This window comes from Micropterus salmoides, unplaced genomic scaffold (genome assembly GCF_014851395.1).
Source record: "Micropterus salmoides isolate LMB-PRFRI ecotype aquatic unplaced genomic scaffold, ASM1485139v1 Ms_hic_scaffold_19, whole genome shotgun sequence".
Lineage (NCBI taxonomy): Eukaryota > Metazoa > Chordata > Actinopteri > Centrarchiformes > Centrarchidae > Micropterus > Micropterus salmoides.
This window is the reverse complement of record NW_024041039.1, coordinates 28880316-28899270: the sequence shown is the minus strand read 5'-3', so window position 1 is coordinate 28899270 and position 18955 is coordinate 28880316.

The window sequence follows — 18955 nt, the reverse complement described above, 5'->3', positions numbered from 1 at the left end:
GAGACAACAATAGAAACATGAAAGGACCTTCCCTTGGATCGCCACTGTCAGATAGTGCGGATAGAACGATTAATCTAATCGCAATCACAATCGCAATGTCGTCATGTGCGATTACATAAAAAGTGAGCGATTTTATAAGAAAATGTGACGTTCTCTTCTGTGTGTGCACTGCTGTCTGCTCATTTTCTCCACCCATACCGGGCTCTCGCATGTGCCCCTAAAAACAGATAAGCCAACGTGCAATGAGAAAAATGTTTTATGAACATTGTGCTAGTAACTTTTAAGACAACAACCTACCGTAACCCCTTAATCGTTCAAAACATAGTCGGACTCGCCACCTGAACTTACCTTAATACATCTGGTAAAGTTCCTCCTCCAGGTTGTGGGTAGAGACTCTGCATCAGACAGATGTACACTGAGCCTGTGCCAGTGTGCCAATATGTGCTGCTTGTTATTGTTATAAATATTGTTTCTTTGTTCAAGCTGAGAAATACACATTTCAAAATGTCAATATTTTGTGCATTCCTTGATAATCAAGCAAGTACACCCAAAGTAGCATTTGTTCCATTATAATCGAATCGCAATCGTAATACGACTCTTCAAATCGTGTACACACCTGCTGCGCCGCAGTGCATCATGTTGTTTGACACACAACAGATGTGTCATGCACACAAAAGTAGACTGATAAATGGCTACATTTATATAGAAGTTTTAAGGTTTCCGCACTGATGACAGCAAGCTACCACGCAGGGTGCTGACCAACCATCATGAGCAATTTGCCTTGCCCGCACTTTGACAAGCGGACAGGAGGATCAAATCGCCAACTCTGTGATCGTTGGACGACCTGCTGTACCTCCTGCTGTACCTCCTGAGCAGGTGTTTCTCAGAACAGCAGTTTACCACAGACTTACCTTGCTTAACATAGACAACTAGATCTATGTGAAGGCTGAAAGGAGCATTACAAAGACCTATATCTTCATTTTAATCAGGTGAGACTTTAACTTAGTGAACAATGACAATTTATTTGATACAATGAAAATGAGAACGGAAAAAGTCTTTGGTGATTAGACCCCACCTTGATGACAATAGAGTCTAGACACTGGTGGCAGTGATGAAGGGATGAAGAAAATGCTGAGGAATTGGATGTTATGAGGAAAAGACTTCTGCTGAGCCTGAACTGGGCTTGGATTTGATGAGCAGAAGGTGAATCGCGTGGAGGAGGGCCGCAGCAATTTGTACCGAAATGACAGATGACAGCGGAGGAGAGAACAGATTTCAAGTTTGATAGTGACCACATGATTGGCTGTGCTGATCGTGGCCAAATCTAAGAGAGAACGCCCATAGTCAGCTGCTAGAGGGCTGGAAGAGAGAGAGGATAGAGAGAGGGAGGTGCAGCAGAATACTTCAGGCTGACAGGTATAAGGAGTGGATGATGAAAATCACACAGTGACATAAGAGTGTGTCTGGACTGTCACAGCCAGAGTCTTCAAGCCACAAGGAGTCAGCACTTACCACAAACCAGAAACAGCTGTCTAAACACCAGACCAAAACTACTCACAGTATCCACTTGTTGAGGTCGTAGGTCATCAACCATGAGTCAGTGCATGGCCGAAGCAAGATCAAGAAAGACAGTCACATCTGACAGCAAGAGACCATTTTTGAACAGGGGTTAACACCACCCGTACTTATACAACCACCTGTTATCAGTCATGCATGACAAAGGAAACTTGTCCCCCCAATATTTTTAATTAAATCAGACACATGTCATCAGATCCCTCCAAAAGTTGAAAGACAGCTAATTTGTTCCCCTCCATATTCAGCTTTTAAACGACTCCAGAACACACTGGATGAGTGGCATTTACTGAAGACCTCTAGTTTTACGTTGGTGTTCATGTCAGCGCCAGTGAACACAACAGCTGTGCGCTCAGGATTTGGTCCAGTCTCTCTACAGTCTGTCTGCAGGCAACAGTGAAGCACGGCGGAGGTTCCTTGCAAATTTGGGGCTGCATTTCTGCAAATGATTTTCCAATTTGAGGCTAGCCCAGTCTTTGAGCCTGTAACCTTTGTGCTTTTCCTTCCAGCTCTGTTATTAGGTGAGGGATCCAAGGTTTAAAGTTTGGATATTCGCTGGAATGGTGCTGTTTAGGCAGAGGCTGATGTAATCCACAATGACAGAAACTCTATCATTCAGATCTCGATCAAAAATACACCAGTCAGTGCAAACCAGGGAGCCTTGGATTGTATAATATAAATATAGGAACCATTTTAAAAATCAATTACTATTGTAATCAAAAACATTGCTCTGAAGCTCATTTCTGAGGCTGTTCTGTAAATAGTTTTCAAATAAATATAACAACTTCTGATTAACCCCGACCAATTTCACACTTAAATAAGTTCTAGTTAGTCCCGCCCACAGCCAGGTTAAGCCCCACCCATTCCGAGTACAGCTACAGAAAATTGAATTTGTTGAGAAGATAAAGATACAGTTAGTGGTGTACTTGCTCATCCCTACTAATTATACACTGCAGATAAGTCATACATCAAACTCCAAACAAAGATACTATATAGATACTTTTGTGGTAAACAGCAAAAGACTAGTGTCACCAGTGAAAAGAGTTCCTGAGCACGGCCTTAAGGGCCTTCCAGAAAGGAGGCGATACCTGCTGTGTCTGCCAACTATTTTCAACTTTGACTGCGGTGTGCGCTGGAGCTTGCGATGCGGTGCATGAAGTTAATGGGTGTGTCTGCAAGGCCCTTTTTACATGTCAACCACAACAAATTTGGACTTCAACTTCTATTAACATGAAATAGTATAAAGGTAGTTAAGTTGTTTGAACATGAAACTGTTAGTTTGAATAACTTAAAAGTATGAAGTTAAAAAAAGTTTGTGTAACTAACAAAACAATGTTGAGACAACTAGAACACTATACAGTAGTTCTAGCAACTTTATGAACTTGAATTTATGAGTTGAAACAAAGGTAATCTTCAAGTTAAGTTAACGTGCATTTTCAAGGCAGCAGGTGAACTTGCATTTCCAAGTTAAACTAACTTGAAATGTCTTATATAGTTAGTTATCTGAACTTAAAAATGTGAGTTGAAAGGGTGTAGAATTGTAGAGAAGAGAATGCAAGTTTCCTTGAATGGACAAAGTAATATAGATCGTTGTTTTATTTAAACACTATCAAGTTCAATCAATAAATGATTATTAATTAAACAAATTGTATAATGTAACATCATGAGTTGAAACAAAGCTTTCCTTAAAGCTGAGTTCACTCACATTTTTAAGGCAGCAATTGAATTTAAGTTTTTAAGTTGAACCACTTTGATCATTTTTACAGTTTACCTTCTTTCTTTTTTTTTCAGTGCACCTTCTCAACCGCTGCCTTGGTGTTTGTGTTGGGGGCAATATACCAGACTACAACAGTTTTAGGGAGATGATGGGGGCAGGGACAGGGTCAGCATCTCCAGGTTGGGCTTACACACCTTGATGTTGCTACATCACCTGTTATTGATGTAAATGCAGACCCAGCCACCTTCATCATCCCTGATTGTCTCTTTCTGTCGGACCTGATGATCATGAAGTTGTTCAGGCTGACCTCGACATCAGAGACCATCTCATCAAGCCAGGTCAATGCGAAGATGCAAATGTCCATGAAGGCCAATTCCATTCAGCAAGTCCATTTTATTCCATAGTGAACAGACATTTGACAGGATGGTAGAGGGGAGATTTAAAATGTCCCAGAGGAGAAAATGGTTCTTTAAAACTCAACAAACCTTCCAAGAGTCCTCAACATCAAGTGTCAGTTTTCCCCTTCTAAACGTGTCTTCTTCCCTTTGAATCGTTCTTTGAAATTAAGGTACTTTCCTGTACGTGTCCTCTTTAATGTCCATCCTGCTAGCCATGTGTATATATCTGGCCAAAGCTTCAACAGCTGAAATCTGGAAAGACACCACATGAATTCCACAGTCAGAATCTAGGCAGGATGATGAAACAACTTTTACTTCTTTTATTTTGTTGCAGCCAGTGAATATGAATTCTCTGTGTGTTTCAGCAAAACCTTTCACATTACCCATGGTCATTTGATTCATTGTTAATACAAAAAATCTAGATTAGTGCAGCTTTAACTTAAAATGCATCTCCTTTACTCTATTTTACAAATGTGTACCACATGGGTAGCTTCTTGGATTGTCCAATAATGGCTTTTCTTCTCATACCACACACATGCCTCTCCACCTCATCCATGTATATCTCAAATCTTGTATGATCGTGTGGATGCGCATCACATCCACACGCTGGCGCACAGCGCTTGCCTCGATAAGGAAACATGTAATAACAATACATGAAACTGTGCTCTCCTATTTGCTCGACACATTGAAAATGGCATCAATTGAAATATAATTTGTCCTCCTGTTCACTTTATTTAAATAAATTTCAATGCATGCAAGTAGGCCTATTAATTAATATGATCTTTATGTGCGTACGCATGGTTCAGAGTTTACTTACCGGACCGCACATTTTCCCGTCAAGTTTGCTTTTTATAGATCACAACCTTTGCTTGGGAAGTGGCGTACGCACGTTTCCAGCCCTGTTTTGTACGTACGCACCGTTTACAAATGAGACCCCAGGACTGTCAGGTACAGAACGTAGCAGCATAATGCTAATAGAATAGAACATGAGCTTAAGACACTTGAAAGACTGGGCAAAAAAGATATTGTTGTTAATCTTCTCTCTAAAGTTTCAGAACTGAACAAAATGGTCCACAGGCACAGAACATAAAAATGGTGAACTGAAATAATCCATACAAACACTGCCAGCCTCAACATGTAAAATACAGCTGAGTGAAACAGTATAGGACTACAAACTAGACTGATGAGGGATAATCTTATTTTCACAAGAGTAACAGAAGCCAACAAAGAAAACATGGAGGATGCTAAAAAACCTTTTGAAAACAAGAACTTAACATTTCAGAGAATAACTTTTACAACATCACATTTGCCAGAGTGCATAGGCTCGGGAGGGGAAAGACCTACTCAGAGGCAGCCCACTCTACCAATAGGCCCACTGGACCCTGGCAGATCATCACTAAATGTGAACATTTTAAACAACAGGAGCTTGTTAGCATGGGGCAAAGACTAAAAGAAGAACAGCTTGGTATAAATGACTAGTTCCTCCCAACAATCATGTATCATGGATCAAGGTACTGCTGCTGATTTTCTACGCCAAAAGATCAAAGAGTTGTGAGTCTCCGTCTTGAGGAACTATATATTAACAATGCACTTTTCATTACTCTCTGGTTATACTAAGGGCTACCACATGAAATGAGATTCAATGAAAGAACTAAACATTTGTTATACAGCTAGAATGGAAACGTAGAGGGGTGGGGATGATGCAGCACGGCTTTGCACATACCATATTCTGTCTATAGATATGGATCAGTTTGTAACAACCTCATTACTAATTATGTCTGTCTATTTGCATAATGCATTAATCTCTTTTTCCTGCCTCCCTTTTCCATCTTATGTTCTTCTTCTTCTTGTCGGAGCTTTTACCGTTGCTGTATTTCATTGCATCATTGTCCAGGTACATTTATTCATTTAGCTGACGCTTTTATCCAAAGCCACTTACAATTGCTTTACATGTCAGAGGTCGCACGCCTCTGGAGCAACTAGGAGTTAAGTGTCTTGCTCAGGGACACAGGGGGGGATTGAACCCAGGTCTTTCACACCAAAGGCATGTGTCTTATCCATTGTCCCATCGCCACCCTCGGCCTAGCTCTCAATTGCCACTGAAATGTTTAATTAAAAAAGGCCAACAGGAGTGCTTTCTGGCTGCTAGGAGGCATACCCATGACCTGCTGCCAAAATCAGCTTTTTTCCTTGACCCTGATGAGGGCAGACACTCTCCTGAGTTGCTCCATACTATACTTCCAGCCAATACAATAAATGGAGCTGAGAATTCAGGCCTTCCTACTTCACCCTTGGTGAGCCATCATGTCCAACCTTTCGGCTCTTGGCATTGGGAGCCCCCTCCTTCTTGCAGCCATCCTTGAACCTAACCCTTTCTTCCTTATACATTCTATGAAAAATGTATTCATTTTAAACAAGTAACAACAACCAACCCTGTCTCCTAGAAATTTAATTTATATGCTACTAATTTGCGACAGTAGCTAAGTTTGGATGACAGCCAAATTAAATGTTCTATTAACGTAATAAGAAAAGGTGCTAATAAATGTATCTACAAAACTTTGTTAACATAATTTATTAGCTTTCCACTCAGTGCATCAGTAATGTTGGATAGCTATGTTTACATACTCAAGCTTTTGGTTCTGATATGAGAAAGCTCTTGGTCTAGAATTAATAAGAAAACACAGGGACTTGAAGCATGAGACGGGATGTGTTAACATTTAAGAATTTACCTGAAACCACCATCTTTTCTTAACATTAACCATAGGGCTTTTCTTGCCTGAACCTAACCACACACTCAGGATGTAAACCCCAGGCTCTGGTGTCATAGTCCTGCGCTTTGAATGCACCCCGACCATTTTCTTACGACTTCTGCTCAGTATAGCACTTCTTTGACTGAAACAAGTAACAATTCAGTAAATATAAATGGATTATGTTGGAGAAAATGTATTATCATATGCACGCATATTATTATTTTGTTTGCAGAAGATATTATCTTAAAGAGACTTTAAATAGATGAAGTGTGGAAATAATTTGTCACACTGTAAAATTCTGACTATAGCCCGAGGTTAATATTACTATTAATATTGAAATATTTTCAGGTAATTTATTATGTACACAAACCACTCAAACAACCTTTATTGAATGCCAAAATGTTACTAAAAAAACATCACTGGTGTCTGCAAGCTAGCAGTAGAATATATGAAGTTCACTACACTCAATTAGGACACTACATAGAAAAAGTCCAGCCGAAACAGAATCATCTGCAACATTACCAACAAACAATGCATCTTCATGCTCTACAACTCAGAAAAGTTTTTTTTACTCTGTATGTCCTGTGCTTGAGGTAAAGAAAGAACTCTTTATATTTAAATATAAAATAAACAAATGTGTCCAAAGCATCTCACAGCGCTTTTCCCTGCCATTTTTATGTGCCGGCTCTATTTTTGCTGGAACAGCTAGTGTCTCCGAAGCGTGAAATTTACTTGTGAATGTATATAAAGGTCTGTATTTATTGGCAGTTGATTTAAACGAGAAGTTTAATTAATTTGTCTCTGACTTTGTCCACACACATACACAGCGAAACTACTTTTTTTTGTGTTTGTAGTATGAGAGAGAGAGAGGGATGCTAATGTGTATTTATGCACATATGCAAAAAGGCAACAACTCTAAACTCTGTCATTAATGTGGCTGCTGATGAACAGATGGTGTGTTTCTGAAACTGTGTACCGCGACACAACTGGATGCCATGTACATTCAGGGTAAGAGCCATGGACATTGAACAACAACCAACATTAGCTTTCCTGCCAATGTTTCCTTGTTATCTGCAAACATGGACAACCTGCACCTTGGCTTGATGATCACATAATCACATCCTATATCATTTTGCTTTTCCTTTTAAATCAATGTGTAAAACTCACTTAGACATGATTTTTGACTATAAAAAGGAATGTGTGATTTTTTGTACCAATTTTAATTGATCTGATGTCCCAGCGTCCTCAGCAGAACAACATCATTTGTGAGCACCTTGATGTTGACAGTCATTGGGAAATGAACAGAAGTTTCACTTTTTGTTGACCCACCAACCAGCTAGACCTCCTCCCTCTGCGGACTTTGTGGCTCTATAATAACGTCACACTACTTTGTCCTTTGTTCCCGATGGACTCCACTCATAATTACTTCAGCAGATAGAGTTCTTTGTCACTTAAATGTTTTGGGTTTTTGCTGAAAAGACTGATGCTGTTATTTTTCTTGGGAGGAGAGTTTTTGTAACTGAAACTAGAATTGTTTAAGGATGAAAAATCTCTGACCATGTGCATGTAATGCTGCCTCCAGAGAAAGTAATCCAGTCTGGGAATTGGGTATCATACATTTTCTCCTTTTATTCTAATCATGAGAACTTATATTTATATATACAAACCTAACCCTAACCCTAAACCAGCACAATTTTGAGTTCCACAATATTGCTTATCACACCCTAAAAGAAGTATGTTACACAACAGGTCCTTCTATAAGTGCTGCACAGAACATTTTACATACAAGGCCTGTAATGGAACACAGCCCTGCTAAATCTATCCCTGGTAGTGTTTAAGTGGTTGCCACACACACTGATTATTTTGTCACTGCAGAGGAAAGAGAAACCAATGACCCTCCCACCCCTACTAGTCCTAGCACATGCATCTCAAGAGCCATTTGCATCTCTTGGGTCTACAGCATTATACCTTCCCTAACACTTGAACATGTGAAGCAGGTTTTCAATGTTCAAAAACTGACTGGTTTTCTGTGTCCTCATGGCAGTGTGACATCCAGAGGCCATGTTTTAATAGCATGGCAAATGTGTGAAAGTAAAGGCTAACCTTTCATCACATATACTGAAGCAATACATTTTGAATTGAGTAAACACTGGAACAATGAGCCCAGGCAATACAGTTCCAAAAACATATATACTTCCTATGAATAACATCTTTATAGAGAGTTTATATGTTGGGAGATAAAATTTATTTTAGGATTACTTCAACATATGAGAAATAAATTGATGGTATATCGATTTTTTTTTCTGCAAATGTATTTCAATTGGGAATTCCTTTAGTATATGCGTGTGGCAACTTGTATTTTACTTGTATGCTCACTCCCTGATCTTACGCAATGTTTTAAACCACTTTACTAACCATGGCAAGACTTACCTTCTTCTGTGCTGAATGATTAAGAGAGACACACTGTATCTGTAATTTATGGGAGACATGGACTGCAAGATGCAGCTCAGATGCTGTATTGCAGTGGTCGGGGATAGGCGGCCCACGGCAATAATATCTGGCCCGCGGCCAGATTGCTTTGATAGCAGACATCAGCTATGGCAAAACCTTGAAGACCCAATACCTCAAAATACCTTATACCTTGAACTGTAGCATTTGGAAAACCTAACCTTTCTTGGCCTGGGAGCACATCAGCTATGCTGGAGCTTCATAAGAGGAGGCACGTTGGCTCTCTGGATAATGAAGACTCGTCTTGGTAAGCTACTTAGCTTTAAATCTATGGCTATGTCCCCCCTCATTCCTCCCCAGCTTCTGGTTACAAAAAAACAAGATGGTGAAGGCCAAAATGCCAAACTCAAGGTTTCAAAACAGTAGTCCACAAACCAATAAGTGAGATCACATTCTCAGCGGGTGTGTTGCTGAGTGGAAAGAGCCTGTTAGTAACGTGAACTGGTTGGTGGTGAACTGTGGGCTTCTGCTTAAAGCTATGTTTCACAGAACATGAATGTGTTCATCTTATTCCTGTGATAGACTGATAGCCTGTGCAAGTTGTTTACCGGCCTTTTACATAAATCATGAATAGGAACTAGTCCATAGTGAAAATGGATGGATAGTGGATCAGTCTGCTGCCTAAAGGCTGCTCTTCTGCACACGTTTAAATTGATTCAATTCATTGTAGTGAAAATGTCTTCACATAGATTTTTCTGACTCTCTATCCAGTCCTATTTCCCATTTCAATTATCTAACCACATGCTGTACATGCACATGCTGACGCATCTATAGTCACAAACTGAGCTGTTGCATAAACTCAGAGCTCTGAGTGGATTTTTTTGGAGGATGGAAACATCTTCTTTCCAAAGAATAGTTGGCCTTAGAGAGACAGATATTTTACAGCAGGGGATGGAGCACTGAGGGACATTGTTGGTAATAAAGATAAGGTGAAATAAAAAGAGTGGAAGAGAGAGGGAGAATCCATTAGGATTTTTACTGCCCTCAAACAGTATATATCCTTAGGGCACAGGGACAGGGAGTGGTTGCCTCCAAAGTGCTATTGATCACATCACTGTGTTATCTTCGCCACTTCAGAGTATATAAGTCATGCCTGCCCACAGGAAGTATTGGTGTTTGTGTGTGTGTGTTTAGATATGTGCGTGTGTGTCACAATGGGAATCTACTGCATGCATGTGTGGGTGGGTGAAGCACATATCGACAGCAGCAGCTTGCCACGCCAATGACCTGCAGTGTCAAGTTATTGAGCTGGACCATAATGCAGAGTGATTACGCTGCAATGTTAATTCATCCAGCAAGTCCAATACTAACAGTGTCACCCTGGACATACAAACACACACATACAAAGGCTCTGAGTTCTTTCTAATGAGCTCACTCAAGCAGACAAACACTGAACCCCGCTGAGAACCAATTCTGAGTCGCAATAAGCAGTTCCGACACTTGCAGTTGCATTACCAATTTGTTATCAACGGTGATCCATTACAGAGATCTATTGTCAATCTGTCACTAATCATCATCAATCAACCACAATCTGTGGGCTGATGATTATGTCAAGGAATGTACAAGTGGCATAGTCTTTGGTTACTACAGTGAAGAGGCAACCTGGTCGTGTAATATTTTCATCCTCAAAAAGGTTGCCAGAAAGGTTAAGAACCCCTGCAATAGCTGCTCCCTGTTCAGCACTTTGCTGGTATGTGATCCTCCCTTGATGACGGTGACGGCAAGTAACGCCCCTAAGCACCATTTGTGGAAACCAGCTGCAATACTTATAGTAATAATAACCGGTAAAACAGTTTACTGCCATCAGACTGCTTTAGTGTGACGATTTTACTTCAAGTTTGCACATTGCCGCTCAGCATTTGCATCGACCCAGTGCACCTGAGATCCGCTGTCATATTTGATCTGTGCGAGGGAGTGTGCTTCCCACTCTGAGCATACTTTTAGTGAGGCGCTTGTTATTGTCATATTATAAGGTCATAAAAATATTATGCTGAAGCTTTTAGTAAAACAAGTCATACAAAATGTTGTTTTATGCATTAGCTAACATAAAATATAGGTGATTGTTTAAATAAACAAATTTTGAGAGCAATCAAGCGACAAGACCAAAAGAGACTCTCCCTTCTATCCTGTACCATGAAATCTCCTAAGATGCGTTATTCAATTGAAATGTGAAAAATTGAAGTGTATGTACTGAAGCAACCAAAGAAAATCTCTCCTTCACTTAGTTTTACATTTTGGAAAAGCTTCATTTTGGGGTGAAAGAAATGGCCTTTTAGTCTGGATGGAGGACTGAAACAGAGAGAAAATATGCATTTATAAATGTAATCTTAATGTGCGCTCTGTAGTCTTTACTGTACGAACTCCAAGGCAACATAACACTTTAATGGCACAGGTAAAGTTCAAGTACTACAATCAAATTAATACTACATTAATGTTGCTGTAAATTTAAATATCCTGTCTCCCCGCAAGCTGAGATGGACTAAAGACAGAAAAAAGGAGAGGAAAACCACAAGAATGAGACAATAGACTTTCAGGTTCGATGGCAGATCGTTTTCCTTTGTCCACTTTTATCACTCTCTGTGCCAAAGAGCTCTGTCTCAGCATATTGATTAAACAATGTGTATTGTGCAGGAGATGTAGTGATTGTCTCTAAGAGCTCACATGGCCTTAATATCAACAATCTCTACTGAAAGTCAGAGAGGTGATCGAGAACAGTCACGTGGCGAAGAATAAAGTTCACATGAAGGAATGAGAATGGATGGATTTATGAATCCAAATAACGTTTTCAAATAAAACATAGTACTTTTAACTTGTGTGCGCGGGTTAATTATCTTGTGGGAACAAATTATTATCTCATGAAAAATAAGCTACAGGTTTTTGTCTACGTACATGTTCTTGTAGCAAAACTAATGTCATGTGACCATTTTTCTTGTTAAGAGTCTGTGTGAGAGAGTTTAACTCCAATGTCCATGGCGCTGTGTGCAGTCCAAGAATGATTTCTCAGCTTGCTCGGTCCAAATCACTTTGTCCTTAAAATTTCCCATGAGCCACCACTAATGATGCCTCGACTTCAGCGTAATTCGGAATCCAATTTCAACAAAACAAGCACATTCCTAGGAAACTCATCACCTGTGTCTTTGTTTGTGGTTTTGGAAGCTTTTGGATTTGCCCTCTAATGGTGATAACATGTCCCAGGAAGGTCACTTATTCTGAAAGCCACTGAAATTTCTCAGACTAGCTTTTTGACCATTATTTGCCTCTTTTGATGGTGAGGATGTAATCAAATCATCTACATACTGGAGAAGTGCATTTCCACCTGAAAAAAATGAAGCTTTCCAGGTTTTCCTTTAAACCTGTGTTAAAGGTTCAATGTGTAATGTTTCTGAGGATTTATCAATAGACATGCAATATAAGATCCAAAACTATGTTTTCAGTGATGTGTAAAGACCTTACATAATAAATCATTATGTTTTTATTACATTATAATGAGCCATTTATATCTCCATAACATGGAAGTCGTCATGTTTCTACAGTAGCTGAAAACGGACAAACAGCGCTACAGAGCACGTTTTGTAACTACAGTCTTCTTGTTCTACTTCTGGTATAATTCCGGCAGTGCAGACACTCATCACTATGTTGAATACGTACGTTAGAAGAAGAATAAGTAATAATAATATACTGGAGGGGTCTGCCAATAAGTTTTGCATCAGAGCAATATTTTCAACCATTAGAGGGTGGATGAGAATATAAACAGTAATATTGACTTGCATTGACTTGATGTTTGGTTTGCTCAGTCAGTAAAGTGCAGGTCTCAAAACCCAAGGGTTGAGGGTTCAATCCCACTTCTCTTCAACAAATGGATTCTGCAGTGAATGTTTCTCAGATCATGTGCTGCACTGTTTCAGTGTTTGATCCACATCCATCAACCTACGGACGCTTTGCAATTCCCCAGTATCTTCAGGCAGAGGACATTAAGGGGAATAACGCTCTCTGACGGCTCTTTCAGAGGCGTGTCAAGCAGGCTACGGACTCATTTATGCGGCATTTAGACCAAACGCGAATTTACGCAATGCTCTTCGCGGGGTTTTTTATCGCTGGACAACTGCTGAATGTTCACAGACAATGCGATAACACGGAAAAACACAACTCGCCATAACTACCGCTGTACACATTTTGCTGTGATTAAATAGCAATAAATGGGTCAAACTGATGCCAAAATAACTACAATATGATGCAGATTTGTTAAACATATGAATTCATGCTTTGTCAGGTCTGTCAGCAGAACAGCAGGACAACAACTTCTAAAATGTTTGCTTTCTGAATGGAATTCGGATCAATCAGGGCTATGCTATACTAAGTTGGTCACAGTAAAGTACAATGATAGCTGGAATAAAGTTACAGTCACATGTTTTCTGAACTCACCAGGTAGTTCAACCTCCTCGCTTTCTTTTCTCCCACCAATGTCCAATTTTATCCGGTTTTTATATAAATATGAAGTAGTGCCAAACGACGCTAACAACAACACTAGAACCAGATGTGCACGGAATCTAGCTGCTGAGAAGCTCGAGTGAAATAAATCAACGTTGTAATCCCAAAAACTAAAGTAAAAAGCTAATTTAATAAAAGTAGTTTACTCCGAGCTCACCCCGCTCTGCTCTTCTCTCCCAAGTTTAGCAGCTCTTCGCCGGCCAGCAGATTTTCAATCCCCCGCTCTGCCTGGCCCTCTCCACACAACGCTCTGAAGCCGTCGGTGACGTACAGACAATCTCAACGTTGATAGGCTATCGCGACTGCAGCGCCATGCGAATTTCTTGCTTGAGTTGAAAATATTGGTCAAGACCCTTTGGCGTCGCTTGTGAACGCCCTGGGTACCCCTTTAGCGTTATTTTTAGACGTTTAAGGCTCCATGTTCAAGTTAGCAATGCTTAGCAACAACAAATATATAATGTCCGGTAAAGTTAGCAACAATAAATGTGCAACGCCCGGTTAGATTTTCAAAATAAAACTCTAGCGTTTCAAAACATCGCCATTTTGAAACGGCACGTTATCAAAGTCGTGAAGCATTGCTTTTTTTTTTAGGCACAAAAAGTACTTCGTTAGGTTTAGCCAACAAAACTACTTGGTTAAGGTTAGGAAAAGATCGTGGTTAAGGTTAAAATAACTACGTCCGTCAGTTAACACATAAGTTAACTTACATAACTCACGTCACTAAATTACTTTTTGTTTCACACAGGACCTCCTGGTTCTGGCCCTCCATCCACCCCAACCACCTCCTTACTCAGTCTTTTCTGTTAAATATCATATACTTACCTTTACCCCACTGCATTGAACTACGATGATACAAGGATCCCCAGTGCGTAACAAACTGAAAATGGGTCTAGACCATGCGTCCATATGTCACAAGTCAGGGAGTGAGAACAAGTTTTGCATAGAACTATAATGTTGGCTTTTAACAGTGACTGATAAACGATATTTACTGCTTTTCTTCCACTTTCAGGGGATACTGCTGTTTGCATGGGCAATAATCAGATTGGCCCTTTATGAGCCCCACATCGGATCTGTTTTTTGCCCATAGTGCGTGTGGCATCCCTCGTAACTCATGTCTGTGTGAAAACAAAACTTTGAGTGTAACTATTAACTGACGTGCACCAAAATTGCGGAGTGGCTCATGGAAAAGGTGTAAATGTGTTCAACAATGTAGTTTAAATGTTTGTGATTGTAAAAGACATTTAGTGTTTCAGTCTCACACCACCGATGATCATCTGCTCCTGTTTTGGAACTCTACACCTGGGTGTTTTTTCTCTGCCCAGCCCTCAGCACCATTTTGCTCTACCCAACGACCCAGATCTTTCCATTACAAATCTGTTGGTTTGACCCCAGAGACATGAGCTGAACCAATAATCTCTGTATAGTTCTGAAGACAGGTTTACTGCTGCTGCACATTTATTTGCCCAATACAACCATTCAGTGAAGTGTTTGTCATGAAGATCACTTCCTGTTGTCAGTGTGTGTGTGTGTGTGTGTGTGTGTGTGTGTGTGTGTCTTCGCTGCCAAAGCAAGTGTCTATATTGATAGGTCTTGACCCTGTAAGTACACGAAGCCACTCACACATAAAACAACTCATCTGGACTGTAACATATTATTTGTGGAGCTTCTTTTTTCTCCACCTAACCACCTCCAACCCTGCTCCACCTGCAACTAAGGTGATGTTTCTTGTGACAATCTTGCATACCAACCCTGAGGTTTACTCTGATGTTGCTGTTCTAAATGAATTATTGTGTCATTGCTACTGTGGCGTGTACGTCTGTTTCTGTGTTTGTTTTGGTAGTGGTGTTCTCACATGTTCATGGGTTAGATGGTGGATCTCTGTTTGTCCTCGGCTCCTCAGTTAGTCAGTTCATCACTTTGTCCTCTGCTACGTCCACAGCTGTGCCATTTGAAGCATGGCGTTGGTCTCTTCCTTTCTCTCATTCATCACCTTTTCAGCATGGACGCCATGATTTTCCACATCCTGCAGGTGTCCAGTGTCACAGTTGGCATTGGGTCGCACGTGGAATGCCACTATTTTCCTTGTGAGCCTTGGTTGGGCGAGTCAGAGGCCCCATCTCAATGCGCCCCCTAAACCCGCAGGCCCTGAACCCTCATATCAATGCACTATTGTTGGTCAAAACAGCATCATTAAGCAAAAATTTAAATAAACAGTTGAATATACTAGCTGTGTAATAAGGTGATTGCATTTCTCTGATCTTAAATCCATGTTTTTTCTGACCATGTTAACATCATGGTTGATTGCTCCTTCCATGCCTGTTTGTTTACCGTTTTTTCTTTAATAAGGCGGATTTGCAACAAGTCCTCCGACCTGAACGACAACATAGGTCATATTAACCAACCTCCATATGACTCGCTCATATATGAGCGTATCCTAAAATAGCAACCATACCGTTGGTGTTTTCCATGCCTCCCAACACAACACTTTCAAATGCTGTTTCGTGATCGGACCTATGTTTCGGAAATCAAACACGTGGAGACTGTAGCAACACAAAGGTGGTGAACCGTAACTACAAGCACAGATTGTTGCACACCTGTTGGCTTCACCGGTCAACATGCATAAAATCACTGACTTAGGTTTAGACACACAAACCTGTGAAAGTTAGGGTAAGGGTCTACGTGGGTCTGTCAGCGCCATTAAGACTAATAGCTAGCTAGCTAACGCTTACGTTACAAAGCTAACGTAGCTAAAGCTACAACACAACTTGATTAAAAAACAAATCTATCTTGTTTCGCCAGTTTCCTGGGTGAAAAGCAGCTAATTCACTATCCTTACACCCAACCCACCACCACCAAAAAACTTTCTGGCTATTTTTACCGTCTTTGCCATGTGTTTGAGTTGTATTGCCTTTAGAGGAGACAGCCCTAAGCACTCACCGAGGGAATCACCGAGAATGTGCCACAAAGTCTGTGCGTCTGAGAGTGTGGACATTGAGATTGGGCCAGAGAGTCTCATCAGGCCCTTTTTTGCAGGAAGGGTATATAGGAAGGTGGTGTGCTGGGAGTGGCCCTGATTGCATGCTGCTTTGTGCTTGGTTTGTGTTCGAAACTAAACTTCCCCTTCTCGTAGAGACAGTTCCAGACGCTGGAGGAGTTCATGCCCGGATGACCATCACCTGTGTATTTACAACACTGCAAAGGATTGTTAGATGGCCCTGTCCCTGCCTGTGTTTTCCTTTCCCTACTCTTTGTCTGTTCTAGTCATTAAGTTTTCCCAACCTGCACACAAATGCCAGCAAATGAGACAATGCACTTACAGCAGCACGTCAGCCCACGTTGCAAGAGATAAACTCAGGCACTTTCGTCAAGCCAAGCTACAATCAGGATGGTCAGTGTCTGGTGTTTGTAGGTTGTAAATGTTACTGTACAACACTTCAAATCTAGACTTATTTGTTAATATACAGTTTAGTTTAAATACTTTCTGTTGTGTCCCTATTCTGAAGTTTCAGAAAAGCTTATCAGGCTGTCCGAGATCACACATAACTCTACTATGTTTTATATTTAGACTCCTCAGGAGCTGCTGGTCCAGTTCTACTCTGCAATCATCCAGTCTGCTCTCTGCATATCCATCACTGTCCGATTTGGATTAGCTACCAAACAAGACAGGAACAGACTACAACGTATACTGAGGACTGCAGAAAACATTATTGGTGACAACCTGCCCTCCTTTCAGGACTTATGCATCTCCAGAGTCAGGAAACGAGCAGGAAACATCACTGCAGACTCATCACACGCTGGACATAACCTTTTTTCTTTTAACTTCTCCCCCTCTCGTAGGTGCAAGAACCCTGTAACAACAAACATCCACTTATTGTTTAGGTTGAATTTGTTTTTGACATATAAGATGTTAAGCGGTCTAATAATTAATCCTGATAAACATCTAAAATTAACAATATTTACCAAATTAATCTGGATTATCAATTTTGCCATTAAAAGTTGAACTTTGATTATGGTTATGAGATGTTTAGAACTCCAAATATGTGGTATAATTTTGCATGTAGATCTGCTTACCCTATTTTAGATCTTCTTTGTTTAGCCAAAAAGATATTGGCTATGGAGAATATTTGTAATCTCATCAAATGCTTCAAAGTTTCAGAATGTCCTAGATAGATTATGTACGTTTTTTCCATGATTAGAATGGAAAAATGCTTTTCAACCTTGTGTTTTGGCTGAAGCAATTTCTTCTTTTGTGAATAACCTCTAAATGTGAGGAGGAACAGAGGGAGGCCCAACATCTTCCCTGCTCCTTCTTCCTTAACTCCATTCAGACGAAAACCAAGCTTACAACTCGTCTGTGATTTGTCTTCAGTTTTTTAATTATGAATTTAACAGTGACATTCGTCTAGATTCATTATCTGAAGACCTTGGTGTAAAATAACTTATTTCAAAGACCTGTATACAAAAATGGATTAAACACTCATTTCCAAACCAAAGGGATTTGGTTTGGAAATGAAACCCTGTCCTCTGAGGTCAGAGCAGGTTAATGGCATTATATCAAACTCTGTTTGCGTCATGATTTATTAGCAAGCATCTCAGGACTGGAAGTCCTATGAACTGAACTGAGTATTTTTTCGCAAAACACTCCTAAATGTTTCTCTTTTGACCTTCCACACAATAATGTGGAATTAATGTGATTAATGACAGGAGAAAGTAGGAGTGATAACATGCATACTTTCGAGATGGCGCAGCAGATGGCTGCCTCAGTGTGTTGGTGCGTTTTGTCTTTTTTTGTTTGCAAATTCAGTTTTCTGCTGTAGTAATCAGAGCTCTTTCATCAGAGATGAGCTTCAGCGAATTTATTGCCCATTTTTGGATGTGGTGGATGGAGTCTGTGTTGGAGAAACCTTTGGCTGAGCCAGATGTCCTCAGGTCCTCTCACACACTGTCCCTTTCAATGAAATACTATAATCCACAAGGGTTAAACCCAGTATGAGTTATTTGTTAATCCAAGTGCATATTACAAGTGAATCCGAGCTGATCCCAGGGAGCAACTGATCAAATTCCGTATTACATTCATTCACATACCTTCTTATGCTCCTCCTTGTGTGTACCTTTGTAAACGTTTCCAGTTTGACTTTTGACACCATTATTTTCTCAACTTGTCCTACTCCAGCAAAATTGGCCCTACCTAGAAACAATGGTGTATTTTCCCAGCAGCACATTATAAAAAAATAAAAGCTTTATTGCCATACTGTTTACATCAATCAATATGAAATATTATTTGCAATCTTATCTTGTGTTGTCCCACCTCAAATCGAATACTGATCCTCTCCTGGACCCCACGCAGTAAACATGGTCCGCAATGCCATCCTCCGGCACTTGGACTCCTCAGAAACCTACACCAGGATCCTGCTTGTGGATTTCGGTTCTGCCTTCAACACAGTCATCCTGGCCCTGCTGCAGGACAAGCTCTCCCAGCTGAGTGTGCTTGCGTCCACCTGCAGGTGGATCACAGACTTCAT